This window comes from Humulus lupulus, chromosome 2, assembly GCF_963169125.1.
Source record: "Humulus lupulus chromosome 2, drHumLupu1.1, whole genome shotgun sequence".
NCBI lineage: Eukaryota > Viridiplantae > Streptophyta > Magnoliopsida > Rosales > Cannabaceae > Humulus > Humulus lupulus.
Genome location: NC_084794.1, coordinates 228398478 through 228413274, shown reverse-complemented (window position 1 = coordinate 228413274; position 14797 = coordinate 228398478).

The following is a 14797-nucleotide window of genomic DNA, read 5'->3' as shown; positions in this document are numbered from 1 at the left end:
GTCAAGAAGTCTAGACTTCGCTCTCTTTATAAGGCCTTTGAGAATCTAACGATGGAGGAGGACGAATCTATTGCTGAATTCCATGGAAAATTGTGTGAAATTTCTAATGAGTCTTATGCCCTGGGTGAGACTTGTTCCAATGTCAAGCTTGTTCGGAAAGTTCTTGGAGTTCTTCCAAGAAGGTTCACGGCCAAAGTCACATCAATTGAGGAAGTAAATGATATAGAAGATTTGGATCTTGATGAGTTAATCGAATGTTTGCAAAATTATGAGCTGACTTTGAGAAGATGGAGTGAAGACAAGAAGCAGTTGGAAAAGGAGAACGAAAAGCCTAGCAATAGTCTTGGTTTTGTTCACAAAGAAGAGCAAGACAAAATTGCAGATCTGTCTAAATGTCTGGCAGATGATATGTTTGCCTTATTGACCAAGAATTATACTAAGTTCTTGAAAAATAATTTCAAAAGAAAAACTATGGAGGTAAAGAAAATTCCTTCAAGAAGTTTAATTCTACTACTAATAAGCCAACACAATCACTAGATAAGAAGAATAGAGGTATTCAATGTCATTAATGTGACGAATTTGGCCATATATAAGTTGAATGTGCTAACACACTGAAGAAGAAAAAGGCATTGGAAATTACCTAGAGCGATATTGATGAAGATAAATATGAAAGTGGTAGTGATTTTTTCGATCAAGAAAGAAAATGGTGGTGTTCCTTGCAAAAAGTACCCATTCTGACTCATCCGAGGAGGATGCAGATTCTGTTAACTCAGATTCTGACAATGTGTATAGGCAAGTTGCATATGAGCAGATGTTTAGAAAATGGACATCTATAGGAAAGAAGTTTAAAGCATTGAGTAACACAAATGCTCAGCTGGAGGGCACTGTCAAAGACCTCACTACAAAACTTAAAGAGAAAGATGATTTGATCTATAAGTTGGAAGCTAATCTAGTTCGTGCCAAACAAGCTCTTAAGTTCATTCCACCTGGGACAATGGTGATTAATCAATCTCATTAGATTCAAAAGCCATATGGTGACAGAACTGCTATTGTTTACAAAATGCTATATAAAAAGGGAAATGATCTAACTATAGATAAGTCATTATCATCTTCATCAGTATCAAAGCTGCCATTCTTCTTTGCTGGTGTAAGAAAAATTACTGATGGATCTTGCTCATCTGTAGATGTCATCAAGAGCTCCAACGAGGCTTCCAATTCAACCAAAGTTTCTTCTCTCAAAGAAACTGACACATTAGTAGCACAACTTCAAAGCACGAGATTCGTTCCAAGATGTCATTTTTGCAATTGGCGAGGCCATATCCGACCACGATGTTACAAACTTCAGTCCTACTTAAAAGTGATGATTCAAAGGGGTGGTACCTTGCTTCACGCGTCTAGAAACTTTGGAATGTATGCTCATGGTCAATGGCGGCCCAAAACTGAAACCAATGACAACTACCCTCTTGTTGCTCATACTTGTTTTCATCATTTAAAAATGACCAATGGTATTTTTATAGTGGTTGCTCTAAACATATGACTGGAAACAAATCTCTCTTGATAAATTTCAAGGAGTCTCAGGAAGGCCTTGTAACATTTGGTGATGGTAATGAGGGTGTTATTTTGGGCAAATGCAAGCTGGTTCTTGTAGGGCTTCCACCCCTAATGGGTGTCTTGTATGTCAAAGGTCTAAAGGCCAATCTTCTGAGTATCAGTCAACTGTGTGATGCTAACTACACTGTAAGCTTTACTAAAACTCAATGTTTAGTTTCATCTAACGGGTGTTAAATTCTGACAGGAAACAAGTCTTCCGATAATTGTTATATTGTTAGCAATAATGTTCTGTGTCATCATACATTCCTCGACAAACTTTATTTGTGGCATTATCACCTTGGCCACCTCAATTACAGAGATCTAAAGAAGATTTTCAAACTAGGAACTGTAAGAGGCCTTCTAGATTTCAAAGTGTATAGGGACAGACTGTGTGGACCTTGTCAAATAGGCAAACAAATCAAGATTTCTCATCCTCTTATTAGAGCTTTGTTAACATCAAGGGTCCTCGATTGCTTCATGTTGACTTGATGGGGCCTATGCGGAATGAGAGTCTAAATGGAAAATTTTATGTGATGGTGTGTGTTGATGAATTCTCTCGGTTCACATGGGTGGAGTTCATTAAAGAGAAGTCTAACACATTTGAAGTTTTTACAGCTCTTTGCCTAAAGCTTTAGAATGAGAAATCCACAAAGATTCTCAAAGTGTACAAAATTCGGAGTGACCATGGGGAGGAATTTGAGAACACTTTGTCCTTAGATTTTTGTGATCAAATAAGAATTAGCCATGAGTTCTCTGCACCAAAAACTTCCCAACATAATGGCGTAGTGGAACGAAAGAATAGAACACTTCAAGAAATGGTCCATGTCATATTGCATGCCAAGAACATTTCCAAAGGTTCTTTGCTGAGGCGGTGAATACTGCTTCTCATATCAACAATAGAGTGCATCTTTGAGCTGGCGCGACACAAACACCATATGAACTTTGGAAAAGGAAGACTCCTAACTTGGGATATCTACATATTTTTGGTTGTATTTGTTATATTCTTAATGACATGGAGCATCTTGGAAAATTCAATCGTAAAAGTGATGAGGGAATATTTCTTGGCTGCTCCCAAACATCCGAGCTTATTGTGTGTTTAACAAACGCACTCTCAAGTCAATAAATGTGAGGTTTGATTACTTGGAAGTCTATGACGAAGACAATGCTGATGAAGAAAGTTCTATTCTAAAAGTCCCCCCAGAATGTTCTCAAACATCGACTCAAGAAGCCTCTCACACCCACTTAAACTCAACTCCAACTGATTAGACTGACTCATCTACAGCTGCAACAAATCCATCTGCCTCTAATCCTGGATCTGAAGGAATTAGTACACCTCCACCAGAATCACCTCATGCTAGACTTTACAAGAATGGTCCTCTTTCTTGGATACAAAAGACTCATCCTCCTGCTGTCGTCATTAGTGATCCAAATGATATCATGGTCACTCGGACAAAAGCTTCCAGTGAAATCGCACATTCATGCTATGTGTCCATCATAGAGTCTAAGTCTGTCAAAGAGGCTCTTGTTGATGAGCATTAGATTGCAACTATGCAATATGAACTGGCTCAATTTCAAAGAAATAATGTGTGAGATTTGGTAGAGAGACCACCTAAGACTAACATAGTTGGAACTAAATGGATATTAAAAAACAAGTCTGATGAGTTTGGAACTATTACAAGAAACAAGGCACGACTTATGGCACAGAGTTACAAATAGGTGGAGGGAGTGGATTATGAGGAGACTTTCGCTCAAGTTGCTCATCTTTAGTCTATTTTATTGTTGGTGGCTGTTGCTTGTCACCTCAACATCAAAATACATCAAATGGATGTGAAAAGTGTGTTCTTGAATGACATTCTTCAAGAATAAGTGTATGTCAATCAACCTCAAGGTTTCATAGACCTTCAGTTTCCAAATCATGTGTATAAGGTGAAGAAAGCTTTATACGGACTCAAGCAAGCCTCACGTGCCTGGTATGACATACTCATTTATTTCTTGTTATCCAATGGTATTTTTCGAGGGAATGCAGATAATACTCTATTAATCATCAGGTATTTGACCAATGGAATTTTTGTTGCACAAATTTATGTGGATGATATTATTTTTTGGTCAACACGTGAAAATGAAGTACATATGTAATGACCTAAATTTCCTAATAAGGCTTAGGGCCTTGATTAGGGGGCCAGGATGACAAGTTTTGGAATTATATGATTATATGATATTTATGTGTATCATTATGTGATTATGTGAGTTATATTATAATATGACTTGATATGCATGTTTAAGTATATTAAATATGCATGTGGACCCATTTATGTTTAATTGGGTAATTTTCATAATTTGGCCCGTTATGGGTATATTTGACATATATGTGGTATGTATGTGGTATTTCATTATTATTGGGTTATGCTTGGGTTACTTAGCACTAGACGATCCTAGGAGGCAAGCCAGTGGGAAAGTCACAACAGGATCCATACTTGACTCAGAGTGAGTCAAGGGGTATTTAGCATATTACTGGGATATTGGGTAATGGGAATAAATATTTGATGATAAATTGGGAGTTAGTGAGATCAGGAGAAAATTCTAGGAATTTTGACTATTTTACCTCGGGGGCATTTTTGGGACCCCGAGCATTAGGATTTGCTTGAGGTTACTTAAGCTCAAAGTAACCTATTAAAATTATAAAAGAACATTTAGAAACATTCTCTCTCTCTCTCTCTCTCTCTTTCATTCCCTTTTCGACACCCGTTCACATTTTCGAAGGAAACTTGAGTTTTAGGACTTGGATTCAAGCAAGGATTGAGGCATAGCGATTCTAGGGAAGATTAGATGCTTATTAGTCGGAGGATTTAGTTGGAAAACGACTTAATTAGAGGTAATCCAAGTTTTAAGTTCTAAGTTTTTAAATTTTTTAAGCTTTGATTGGATTTTACATTTTGATGAGTTTTTGGATAGATTCAAGCTTGGGTTTTATTGGTGTTGGATAATTAGAATGTTTGGGAACTTTTATTTTGGGATTTGGACATGTTTGGGTAGGCTTTTGGAGGATTTTAAGTGGGAAAAAATGTAGGAAATGGCTAGTTTCGTGGTCTAGTCACAACCTTGTTCTAGCAAGTCGCGACCGGGATGAACCAGGAGCCAAGGAGGCTTTGCTTGGGGGGAGCATCACGACCCAAGAAGGGCCAAGTCGCGGCCCGCACCCTAAAGCCCAGGCAAATTGTAACGCCCTAGATAACCAAGACCGTTACACTGTGTGTTTAAAATAGTGCAGGACTTGCTAATCAAGTCTTTCAAATGAAAACGTGATCCTATAGTCATAAACAGGTAGAGTTTAAAAGATTTTGGTCATAAACAGATAATTCTCATTAAAATGGTTTTTTAATACATGGGATCCCAAAACAGGGTTTAAAAGACATATTTACAAAAATTCCAAAAGTTATAAATAAGCATGGCCATTCTAATGGCGAAATATACGTTTTAGGTTTTCGTCCCTGTACAAACCCTTGACCGTGGCAGCCGAGCAGCTGACAATGTACACCTCGCCCCCAGAGCTCTCCAACTCATGGTTGAACCATCAAACCCTTGCCTTTACCTGCACCACGCAACATCCGTGAGCCGAGGTCTAGCAAGAAAACTCTATTGCATTGCATAATAAAAAATAGTAATCAAATAACTCACAAATCATTTATCAAATATTCAATAGACCGCATCATTCACATAATCAGTGATATCAGCCAACCAACCAATAATTAACCATCCAGACAATGAGTATGCCATAATCATCAGATTAACATCAATAAACATATCACACAATATCTAGGGTCGACGCCCTTAGGCCACACCCTCTATTTAAGTCACTGTCTTCGGCTCACTTAGGCCAAGCCCAGTGTTCAACCCACTGACTCTGGCTCGCTTAGGCCAAGCTCAGTGATTATTTGATTAACCTCAGCTACCAGTGGTCAAGCCACGTCCTGTGTGCAAATATAGATTCTGGCACTCTTAGGCCGTTTATCTCATGTCCCCGTGGCATAATACCATCACATGACATCACACAAGTATAGGGAACTCTTAGTCCCAACATAACCACACAACTGGGTGCAATTTTCTTACCTTTGATTTCGAGCGCTTTGGTTAATAGAAAAGACCCTCGAGCACGATCCCGTTCGAGCCCTAGCGTACACCTAGTCACAAACGTAAAATAGAATCCTCATTAAATCTTAATTTCATAACCCAACTTTGGGACCAATCCCATGCCCTCGGGAAGCCCAATTCCACCAAACAGGGTGGTGGAATCGACCCCCGAGCCTCTAAGCAAAAACCCTAAGAAAAATACCCAAAACCCATTTCTGGAGGTAGGGTAGTGCTACATCACCACTAGGTGGGCGCTACAGCGCTACAGACAGGGACAAAATCCCCCCAGAAAATGAAGCCTAGCGCTGTAGCACTCTAATGCTAGCGCTACAACGCTACAACAATCCATGCTTGAATTTTCTGGGTTTTCCTTCGAACTTCCCTGAGCCAAACCTCTACCAAACCACTCCAAAACTTATCCAACCTCAAAATTGACCTTACAACGCACTATAACTCAACCAAAACAACCCATCTACATTAAAAACCTAACTAAAAGCACCAACAAATACAGAAGCCAAACTTGAGCTCAAAAGCTCAAGAACATCATCAAAAAAACCAGAAACCCATAACTTCAAAGTTAGAATTGATTACCTTAACTGAGAAAATTCGACCTTAGGTTGTTTCTATGCCCTTCCAGCCTTTAGTTCCTCAAATCCGCAAGCTCAAGCCCCTTGATTCTCATCCAAAACTCAAATTTAGAAACAACTTCATCAAAGTTAGAAAATTCAGACCAAACTCTGTAAATTTTACCTTAATTGGACACTAACTCCAGCTGAACTTCTAGCCACTTCAAGGATCAAAGTCTCAAGACTTTGCCTAGAACTTCCTTGAGTTTCCAACTCCAAAACCCACAAGAAATGGTGAGGAATAGGCAAACCGAGTGGAGGAGAAAGAGGTGAGTTAAATGTTCTGTTTTTTTCTTCTTTCCTTCTTTCCTTCAGCTTCTACCCTTTTCTATAACTTCCATTAACTCTAAAAAGCAGAATAACCCTTATCCTCTTTTAAAACACCATAAGACCCTTTTGCCCTCCCAAATATAACCAAGCCTTTAATCACTCTAAGGGCATTTTGGTCATTTACTCTTAATTCCCGCTAATTCCTCGAGTGTCCGTAACATTTACCACTTAAATCCCATCATCTAACTAATCGCCATTTATTTTTCCCAATTTCTAATAATCTCCAATATATTTCCCCAATTCCCAGAAATACCCCCAGGCTCCCCCTGAGCTGGGTATAAATCCCCACCGTGACTATAACGCTAAATCGCTCACTAGGATCGCCTCGAGCCACAAGCTGCAAATATATCCACATAATAATGTTGTCTCAAAAATTTATCACATATACTACATTTATGCCCTTAATGGGCCAAAATTACAAACATGCCCTTGTGAACAAAACAGGGCTCACATGCATATTCAATACTCATAAACATGCATCTAACCATATCCAGATACTCATCTAATCATGCATGCCATATAATCACGCATTTAATCAATAATTCACATAAATACCAATCATGCCCTCCCATCACACTAATCAAGGCCCTTAAGCCTTATTAGCAATTTTGGGTCGTTACAACTATCCCCTCCTTATAATAATTTCGTCCTTGAAATTTATTCGAACACCCATTAGGTAATAAATCTCACATCTCTGTCCATAACTTCAGAGTCCAATTCTTTACCTTTAATCCTTCAATAACACTCTTACTAGAGTGACAGTCTTGTTCAATAAGATCTTATCTTATAACTGTAATCTCATTAACCTTTTCTCGCCCAAAAACTCTAATGAAACCCCAGAGTCTACTTATCTCATCAGAGATCATTTTCCGTACAGTTATTGAGATCAATAAAACCCATAAGCCACCACCCACACTAGGGGAAGGAAAACTTGTAGGCCCCTGGCCTAATCCTTGGATCCCTGCATGATTTGAAAGCATTAGTGATTTTTCAGGTTTAAAATTGCAAAAATTGGAGAATTCATTAAGGGCCATGACTTGGGAAATTTGGAGCCGCGGCTAGCCTCTTCACAGAAACTGTGTGTTGGAGTCAGGGCACGAGCCGCAGCATGGCTTTAGAGGGTCGCGGCTTAGAAGAGAGAATGCCCAGGGAAATAAGGACATGAGCCTCGTCAAGTGGACAGTTGCGCCGCGACCCTCCTCAATGAAAAATGCAGTTTTGGGATACGGGCCGTGGCGCTAGAACAACTGGGTTGCGGCCCAAATCATTCAGAAAGAAAAATTTAGGTTATAAACCTAATGTCGAAAAGAAAGAAGCAGACAGTTTTTGGTGGCTAAAATTCTTAGAGAACACTTTTGGAGGCTACTTCACTTGTTTGTCATCCATCTATTTCTTTGTGTTTGTTCTTGAATTTCTTTGTGTTTAGAATGACAACTATGAACTAATTTTCTGTTGAGGGCTGTTAATTGAATCGCTTGAATCCATATTATGAACTAATGCAATTATCATTCCTTCTTCATCTTCTTTTCAATTCCTTGTAATCTATGCTTATTGATTAATTATTGATTGGCCATCTATAGTCATTACCTCTATGTTTTTTAATCAAAATCTGAGAAGTGCGATTTGAATTTTCTTTGGTTGTTTAGGACGCAATTATAATTTGGAACGAGAGTATCTAAATTAATTGTCTGACTCTCTTTTGAGTTATTTTGATTAATGCTGCTTTTGTGATTAAATTTACCATAGAAATATAGGAAATTTTCACTTAGGTTGAGCTTATAATTCATAACATGATTATAAGCTGCTTTTGTCAACACGTTAATTGAAATAGGAAGAAAGAAGAAGAAATTGGTAACTTGTATTAGGGATTAATAGGGTGGATAGTTGATGAGATTAAATGCCCTGATTACTCTCTTATTATTTAAATTCAAGGTTTTTCTGATACTTATTGTTTTTATTGAGTTCTTAATTATTGTTTCTGCAATTTATATTTTCTTCTGCATTGTTACAAGAATCAAAGTTTAATGGACCAACTGAAAACAAAAAGATTAATTGATTGGTAATTAGTGATTCACTCCTTGAGGATACTTGGTTTTACCAAGATTATTACTAATTTGCGAAACATGCACTTGCGTAGCAATAAATTTCGCAACATTACCTAACTTTTGTTTGTTTGTGTTGTTGTAGCATCCCAAATTTGCTAATAGGGCTTAGGGCCTTGATTAGCGTGCCTGGAGGGAAATAAGTGATTTATTGTTATAATATGTGAATTTTGATGAGTATGTGATTAGAGATGCATGCTTAGGTGAATTAAATATGCATGTGAGCCCCGTTTGGTTATTAGGGGCATGTTTGTAATTTTAGCCTGTTTAGGGCATAGATGTAATAATTATGAATATTGTGATGTATTTTTGATATATCTGTGTTGCATGATCAGAGACAGTCCTAGGGAGCTGTTTAGCTAGAAAGTCACAACGGGGTCGAATACCTGACTCGGGGCGAGTCGAGGGGTATTTCGGGCATTAGACGTTTTATGGGGTTATTGGGTTATGAAAATAAATATTTGGAGATATATTTGAAGTAAGAACGTTTAGGAGGGAATATTGGGGAAATTTACCATTTTTCCCTTGGGGATGTTTTTGGTACCCCGAGCCTTTGAGGTAACCTTAGAAACTCAAGTTAAATAAAACAAAATTGAGGAAACACTAAGAAACCAAGGAACCGACCCAAAACTCTCTTCTCTCTCTCTTGTTTTCTCTTAACCTTACCAAGGGGAACTTTGAGGAGATTAAGCTAGGAAATTCAGAACTCAAGTCTGGAGCTTTGGGGGATTGAAGCTTGGAGCTTAGGAGATTAACTCAGAGATTCAATTAAGCAAAGGTAAGCTCTTAACTTGATGAATTATGTTGAATTTCTGCGGATATTTCAGAGTTATGCATGTGAGTTAAGTGAGAATTTATTCTTGAGTTTTAGATGAGGTTTGGGGTTAATTCTTGTTAGGTTTTGTTGCTGAGACTGTAGTAGAACTTCTGTGATGAATGATTTGGATTGTTGGGTTGATTTTGGGGTAAATTGGCTTGGTTTTGGTGGAGAAAATGGAGGATTTTTCTGAGTTCGAATGGTCGGGCCGTGACATTGTTCTTGCTGAGCCGCAACCCTCTAGAACAAGCTGGAGACCTGGATGAAGGGCGGGCTGCGGCACACCCTAGCTTGGGCCGCGGCGCGCCTGCCCTGTTTTGGGATTAGGGGTTTCTGGTTGAGGCGGGCTGCGGCATGGGTTCATGGGGCCGCAACACTTAGTGTGTTTTTGGGCTTCAAGGAGGTTTTAGGCTCGGGATGGATTTTGTCACCCGGATTGATTGAACTCAAGGTCCCGGAGCTAGAATTATGACCCAAAGCTATTTAATGGATTAGAACTTGATGGATGGATGTTGTTGATACGTTGTGACTAGGTTTTCAGTGAGGCTCAGACTAAGGGACTGTGCTCGAGACATCGGTGCTTGGAAAGCTCGGGACACAGGTAAGAAAACTGTTGTACCCATAGAGTAGGGCGAGGCCCTATAGTTTGTGTTGCAGGGCACGACCCTGTATGATTGTGTTGTCGGGCATAGCCCCATTGATTATATTTATACGTGTTTAGGTATTTTTTATTTATGCTATGTGTGCATATATGTAAATGAACGGCAAGAGCCGGAAACGGCGAAGGCCGAGAACGGCGAGGGCCGGGAACTGCGAAGGCCAAGAACGGCAAGGCCGAGTACAACAAGGGGGCCGAGAGCAACGTTTAGCACGCGGAGTGCGAGTTGCCAGGGCAAGACCCTATAGGATACCTGGGATATCCTCACGGTGTAGACCGCGAACCCAGGGCCTGGTAAAGCACCTGGGACGGCATGGCCGTATGTGTTTATCCTGTTGGCGGTTTGATTATATGTTATTTGCTTGTGTGAGTTTTCTTGTTGGGCTTCGGCTCACGGGTGCTCTATGGTGCAGGTAAGGGCAAGGGGAAAGTCGACCAACCTTGAGTACGGAGAGCGTGAGGCGATATGTACTTGTTTGGCCTGCCTGGCTGCCACGGCCAGGGGTATTTTTGGGAGATGTTTGTATTAAACCTAAATTTTATCGTTTAGCCGACTTTAGTTATATTTTTGAGTTGTAAATATTTCTAAACAGTATTTTGGGATCCCAAATGTTAAACACTTTATGATTTTCAATGAATGGATATATTTTTAAATTATGTGACTTTGTTTATGGTTTAGCTACACTTTTGTCTTAAAACCTCGATTGGCGAGTTAATTGCACGTTTAAAACTCACTTAGTAACGGCTCTAAGGCAGTAGGGCATTACAGTTGTGGTTCAACTTTTGCTTCTCATTTCATCATCTAGTTGAAAGGTACTTATCATCTCTCATTTTTCCAAGATTGATTTGAGCCTTTATTTGTCTCAACTAAAAAGACTACCATTTTTGGATGCAATGGGAAGAGCTACCCTTTTGGAAATTTTTTATTTGAGAAGTTTGCTCCTTCTTCTTAGTATCTTTTGACTAAGGGAGATGGCTACATCTCTAGAAATGAGTGAAAGCCATAGCTGATTGCTTTGTAAAACTCAATAAGTGGTTCATTAAAAAAAAAAGAGAAAAAGAAAAAACAGGAGTGAGTGAGTCATAACTTTGGCTCACATGAGGTCAAGTGCACACACATAAGGTAAATTTAGGCTCAAAACTCTTGTTGAAAAAAATGGGTGATGTTTTGTCTTACTTTTCCATTTTAAGAGCACTGCTTTATGAGATCTTATGAATAACAACATATTCTTACAATTGTTGGTTATTGATTTTTTAAACAAAGCTTCATTATTATCCTTTCTGCTGTGAACATGAGGTTACTGTGGATTTTTTTTTGTGAAAAATATTAAATTTTTGGTCATCTGCGGTTACATAAATGTTCTAAAGCATGTTTGTTTTAGCAAAGTTTTAAAATTTGAAAATCTTGATATTTGTTTGTTTTGTTTTTGGCTGTGTTCATTGGATTTTTTTAGTAAGGGCCTTGTTTGGTTGTTTTATTTTGTTGGGGCCAAACACTTCCTTAAGGGTGACTGTATATCACTAACACTTTCTAAGGAGCCATATAAGCTTTGTTTTTTTTCTTTCTCCTTGCAGCTAAACCCTAGAAATCAAAAGTTGGAGAGTAGTTTCAATGGAGGCTTTGACCAGTCCATCTTTGTCAAGGTCTGTTCCCTCTAGGTTACCTCCTACTCTTTCGTCTCAGCCACCTGATTTTGGAGTGGACCTTGATGAGTCTCCAGCTCAGCCATCGGACCGGAGCTCCTCTCCGTCTGGTGCTCAAGGCACTTCCAAATTTGTTAGGCCATCTCCTTGTGTTGTCTCTAGAAATAAAGATAAACTTCCTACTACTCTTCCTAATGTTTTGCGTAAGTGAGTCACTTGATCATCTTCTGCTCAAATTGTGTCTCCTCATCTGTCTACATCTCGACTTGAGCCATCCAAGTCTCCATCAACCTCTAAACCCAAGTCAGCTAAGAGAAAACTTCCCATGACTAAAAAACCATCTGAGCCTCTCAAAAAGAAACCTGAATCTCTGCCTCCTCGCCTAAATCCAATCCATCATCTTCCAAACATAAATTTTCATCCAAAAACAATGATCCCTTTATGCCATCTATTGTGGCTGTTGATCATGTGCCTACGTTTTTTAGTTCTGAGTCTATATGTAGATTTTTTCAAACTTGTACTTCTTTCAGAAAGTTGTGGATTGAATGATTTGTGGTGGTTAATGATTTTCCTTCTTTTCGTACAATGTTAGAGTCTAGGGGTTAGCTTCGCACTGTCACAAACTTGAAGATGTCTAATTTGAATTTAGTTATGGTATTTTATGTAAATTTGGAGAGTAATTTTCTTGAAAAAAAATAATCCACATTGTTTTACAACCTATGTTAGGGGTAATCATTTTTGTTACACTCCATCCACTATTTGTCGTGTATTAAAATTGCCATTGCTCACTAATCCGTAATATAATGATGATTACACTCCCTCTTTGATAACTGTTAGAATTGAGCTCGCTGGCAATCCAAAGTTCCAGTGGTCTAGCAACGATTTCCGTGTCACAGCCATGACACCTTTGTACATGGCACTTCATCGTGTGCATGGCTCTTTCAAATTGGTTCCCAAATTCTCATCCGTCTATTGTTATTTGTGATATTGGTCACTTCATTTATGCTATTGGAACTGGGGTATCAATTGATTTGGGGTCCATTATATTTGACAAAACTTTTAGTGATGCATGTGCCTCATGATGTCTGTTTATCCAAAAAACAGCTGTGGATGACGTGGCAAGAATTTTCTACACGTGGCAGAGATGCTGCTCGCCTATCGACTAGAGATACTTCCATATGCAAGGTTCAAGTTTTATATACGACCAGCCTGGTCGTATACTCCGCTTATTTATGAATAAATTTTTACAGTTGTAATGATAGCCGAGAATATCTCTTCATTATAGCCTGAATATCCGTTTATTAAGGAAAATATGATTAATTGACTCATGTAACCCTCCTTGAGCCTATAAATATACAAGAAATAGCTCAAGGGGGGATCTTTTTTTTTGAATCCTCTTTTCTGATCTGAGAAGAAGAGAATTGTATTGCTATTATCCATCGTCTGTATTGTTTATCCTTCTAAGGTTTGTGAAAATCAAGAACCCTAGTTCTTTGATCACGCTTTTGAAGCTCAACATTAATAATAGTATCAAGTGGACGTAGGTCATTACCAATCTTTGGGACCGAACCCCTATAATTCTTGGTGTTCCTTACTTTCCATTAGATTGTTTTCTCAAGCGTCGTACTATTTTCCTGTCGTATATTTGACTCCGTGTCAATGGCTAATTTGAGGGTCAACATTCTGGTGCTTTCATTGAGAGCTTGTGAAAGAATCTAATGGAAAAAACTTCCAAGAAGACCGGACAGGCTGCTGCCCCTGCATCATCCCAGCCTCCTCCCCCAAATGTGGCTGAGGACGAACCACATTTGGAGTTTGATGAGGAGGAGATAGATTCTGAGACCCTTAAGGCAACACTGGGGGTGTTGCAGGATGAGTTGGCCAATCAAGAGAATGCTGCCGAGATAATGGCGTCGTGGCAAAGAGAGATAGAGTGCCAGCGTCAGGAACTGAGCGAGTGGCAGGCTGAGATGGACCGTCGGCAGAGGGATGCCATGGCCGCCCTTGAAGCAGCCATCCAGCTGGCTAGGAATCAGGCTGCGCCAGCCTCCCAGCTAGATCAGCTACCAAACGGGCCACCTCAAAGGGGTCCCAATCCTAGTCCTTCGCTCCGGCCAGTAAGCCCTCTGAGGTCGGAGCAGCCACCTATGGCTCAGGATGATGTCCCACCTAGGGATCCTGAGCAGCAGCCTCCGTCTCAGGCTAGTCGAGGCAATCCCCCACGCCCAAGGCAGAGGGCCGGGCAACCGCCTCGCAGCCCTAGACGCCCAGGGGATGAAGAGCCACATCCACCGAGCAGGGGGCAGCATCCTTCTGCCAACAGGAGGAACTCAGAGACAGGCTCTACGGTCAGGCCCCCCCCCCCCCCCCCCCCCACAGCATAACAATGCACGGGGACCCACCGACCAGCGCAAGCCTCCCCCTAACGCTCGGGAAATGCCAGCCCAAGGAGGCAACAGAGGGAGTAGTCGGTCGCACCATAGCCAACCACGATTCAGAGATGGCCACGGCTACAATGAAGCCAACTTTGGCATAGGAAATGCTGGTCAGAGGAACGAAGAGAGAGGTGGAGGCAGGAGCCCCCCACCTAGAGAAGACCGACCAGCAGGTCATAACGCTGGGGGAAGACCAGGCAGAATAACGTTTTTAGTCGGCTCAGAGCCAGCGAGCAGCGGCGAAGAGATGATGATTTGAGGGACGTACTTAACGACCGCCGGGAAAGGCACGATGAGTACATTCCCTCGGCACCAGAGGCCCCAGCAGTCCCAGAAACTGTTCAGGCTCAAATCGATGCCCTGAACCAAGCTGTGCAGCAGCTGGTCAGGGGGCGAACATCCCACATTGAGTACGATCAGAGGAGAGGCACCCCCTCGTACAGAGGATTGCTGTGGTTGAAACCCCT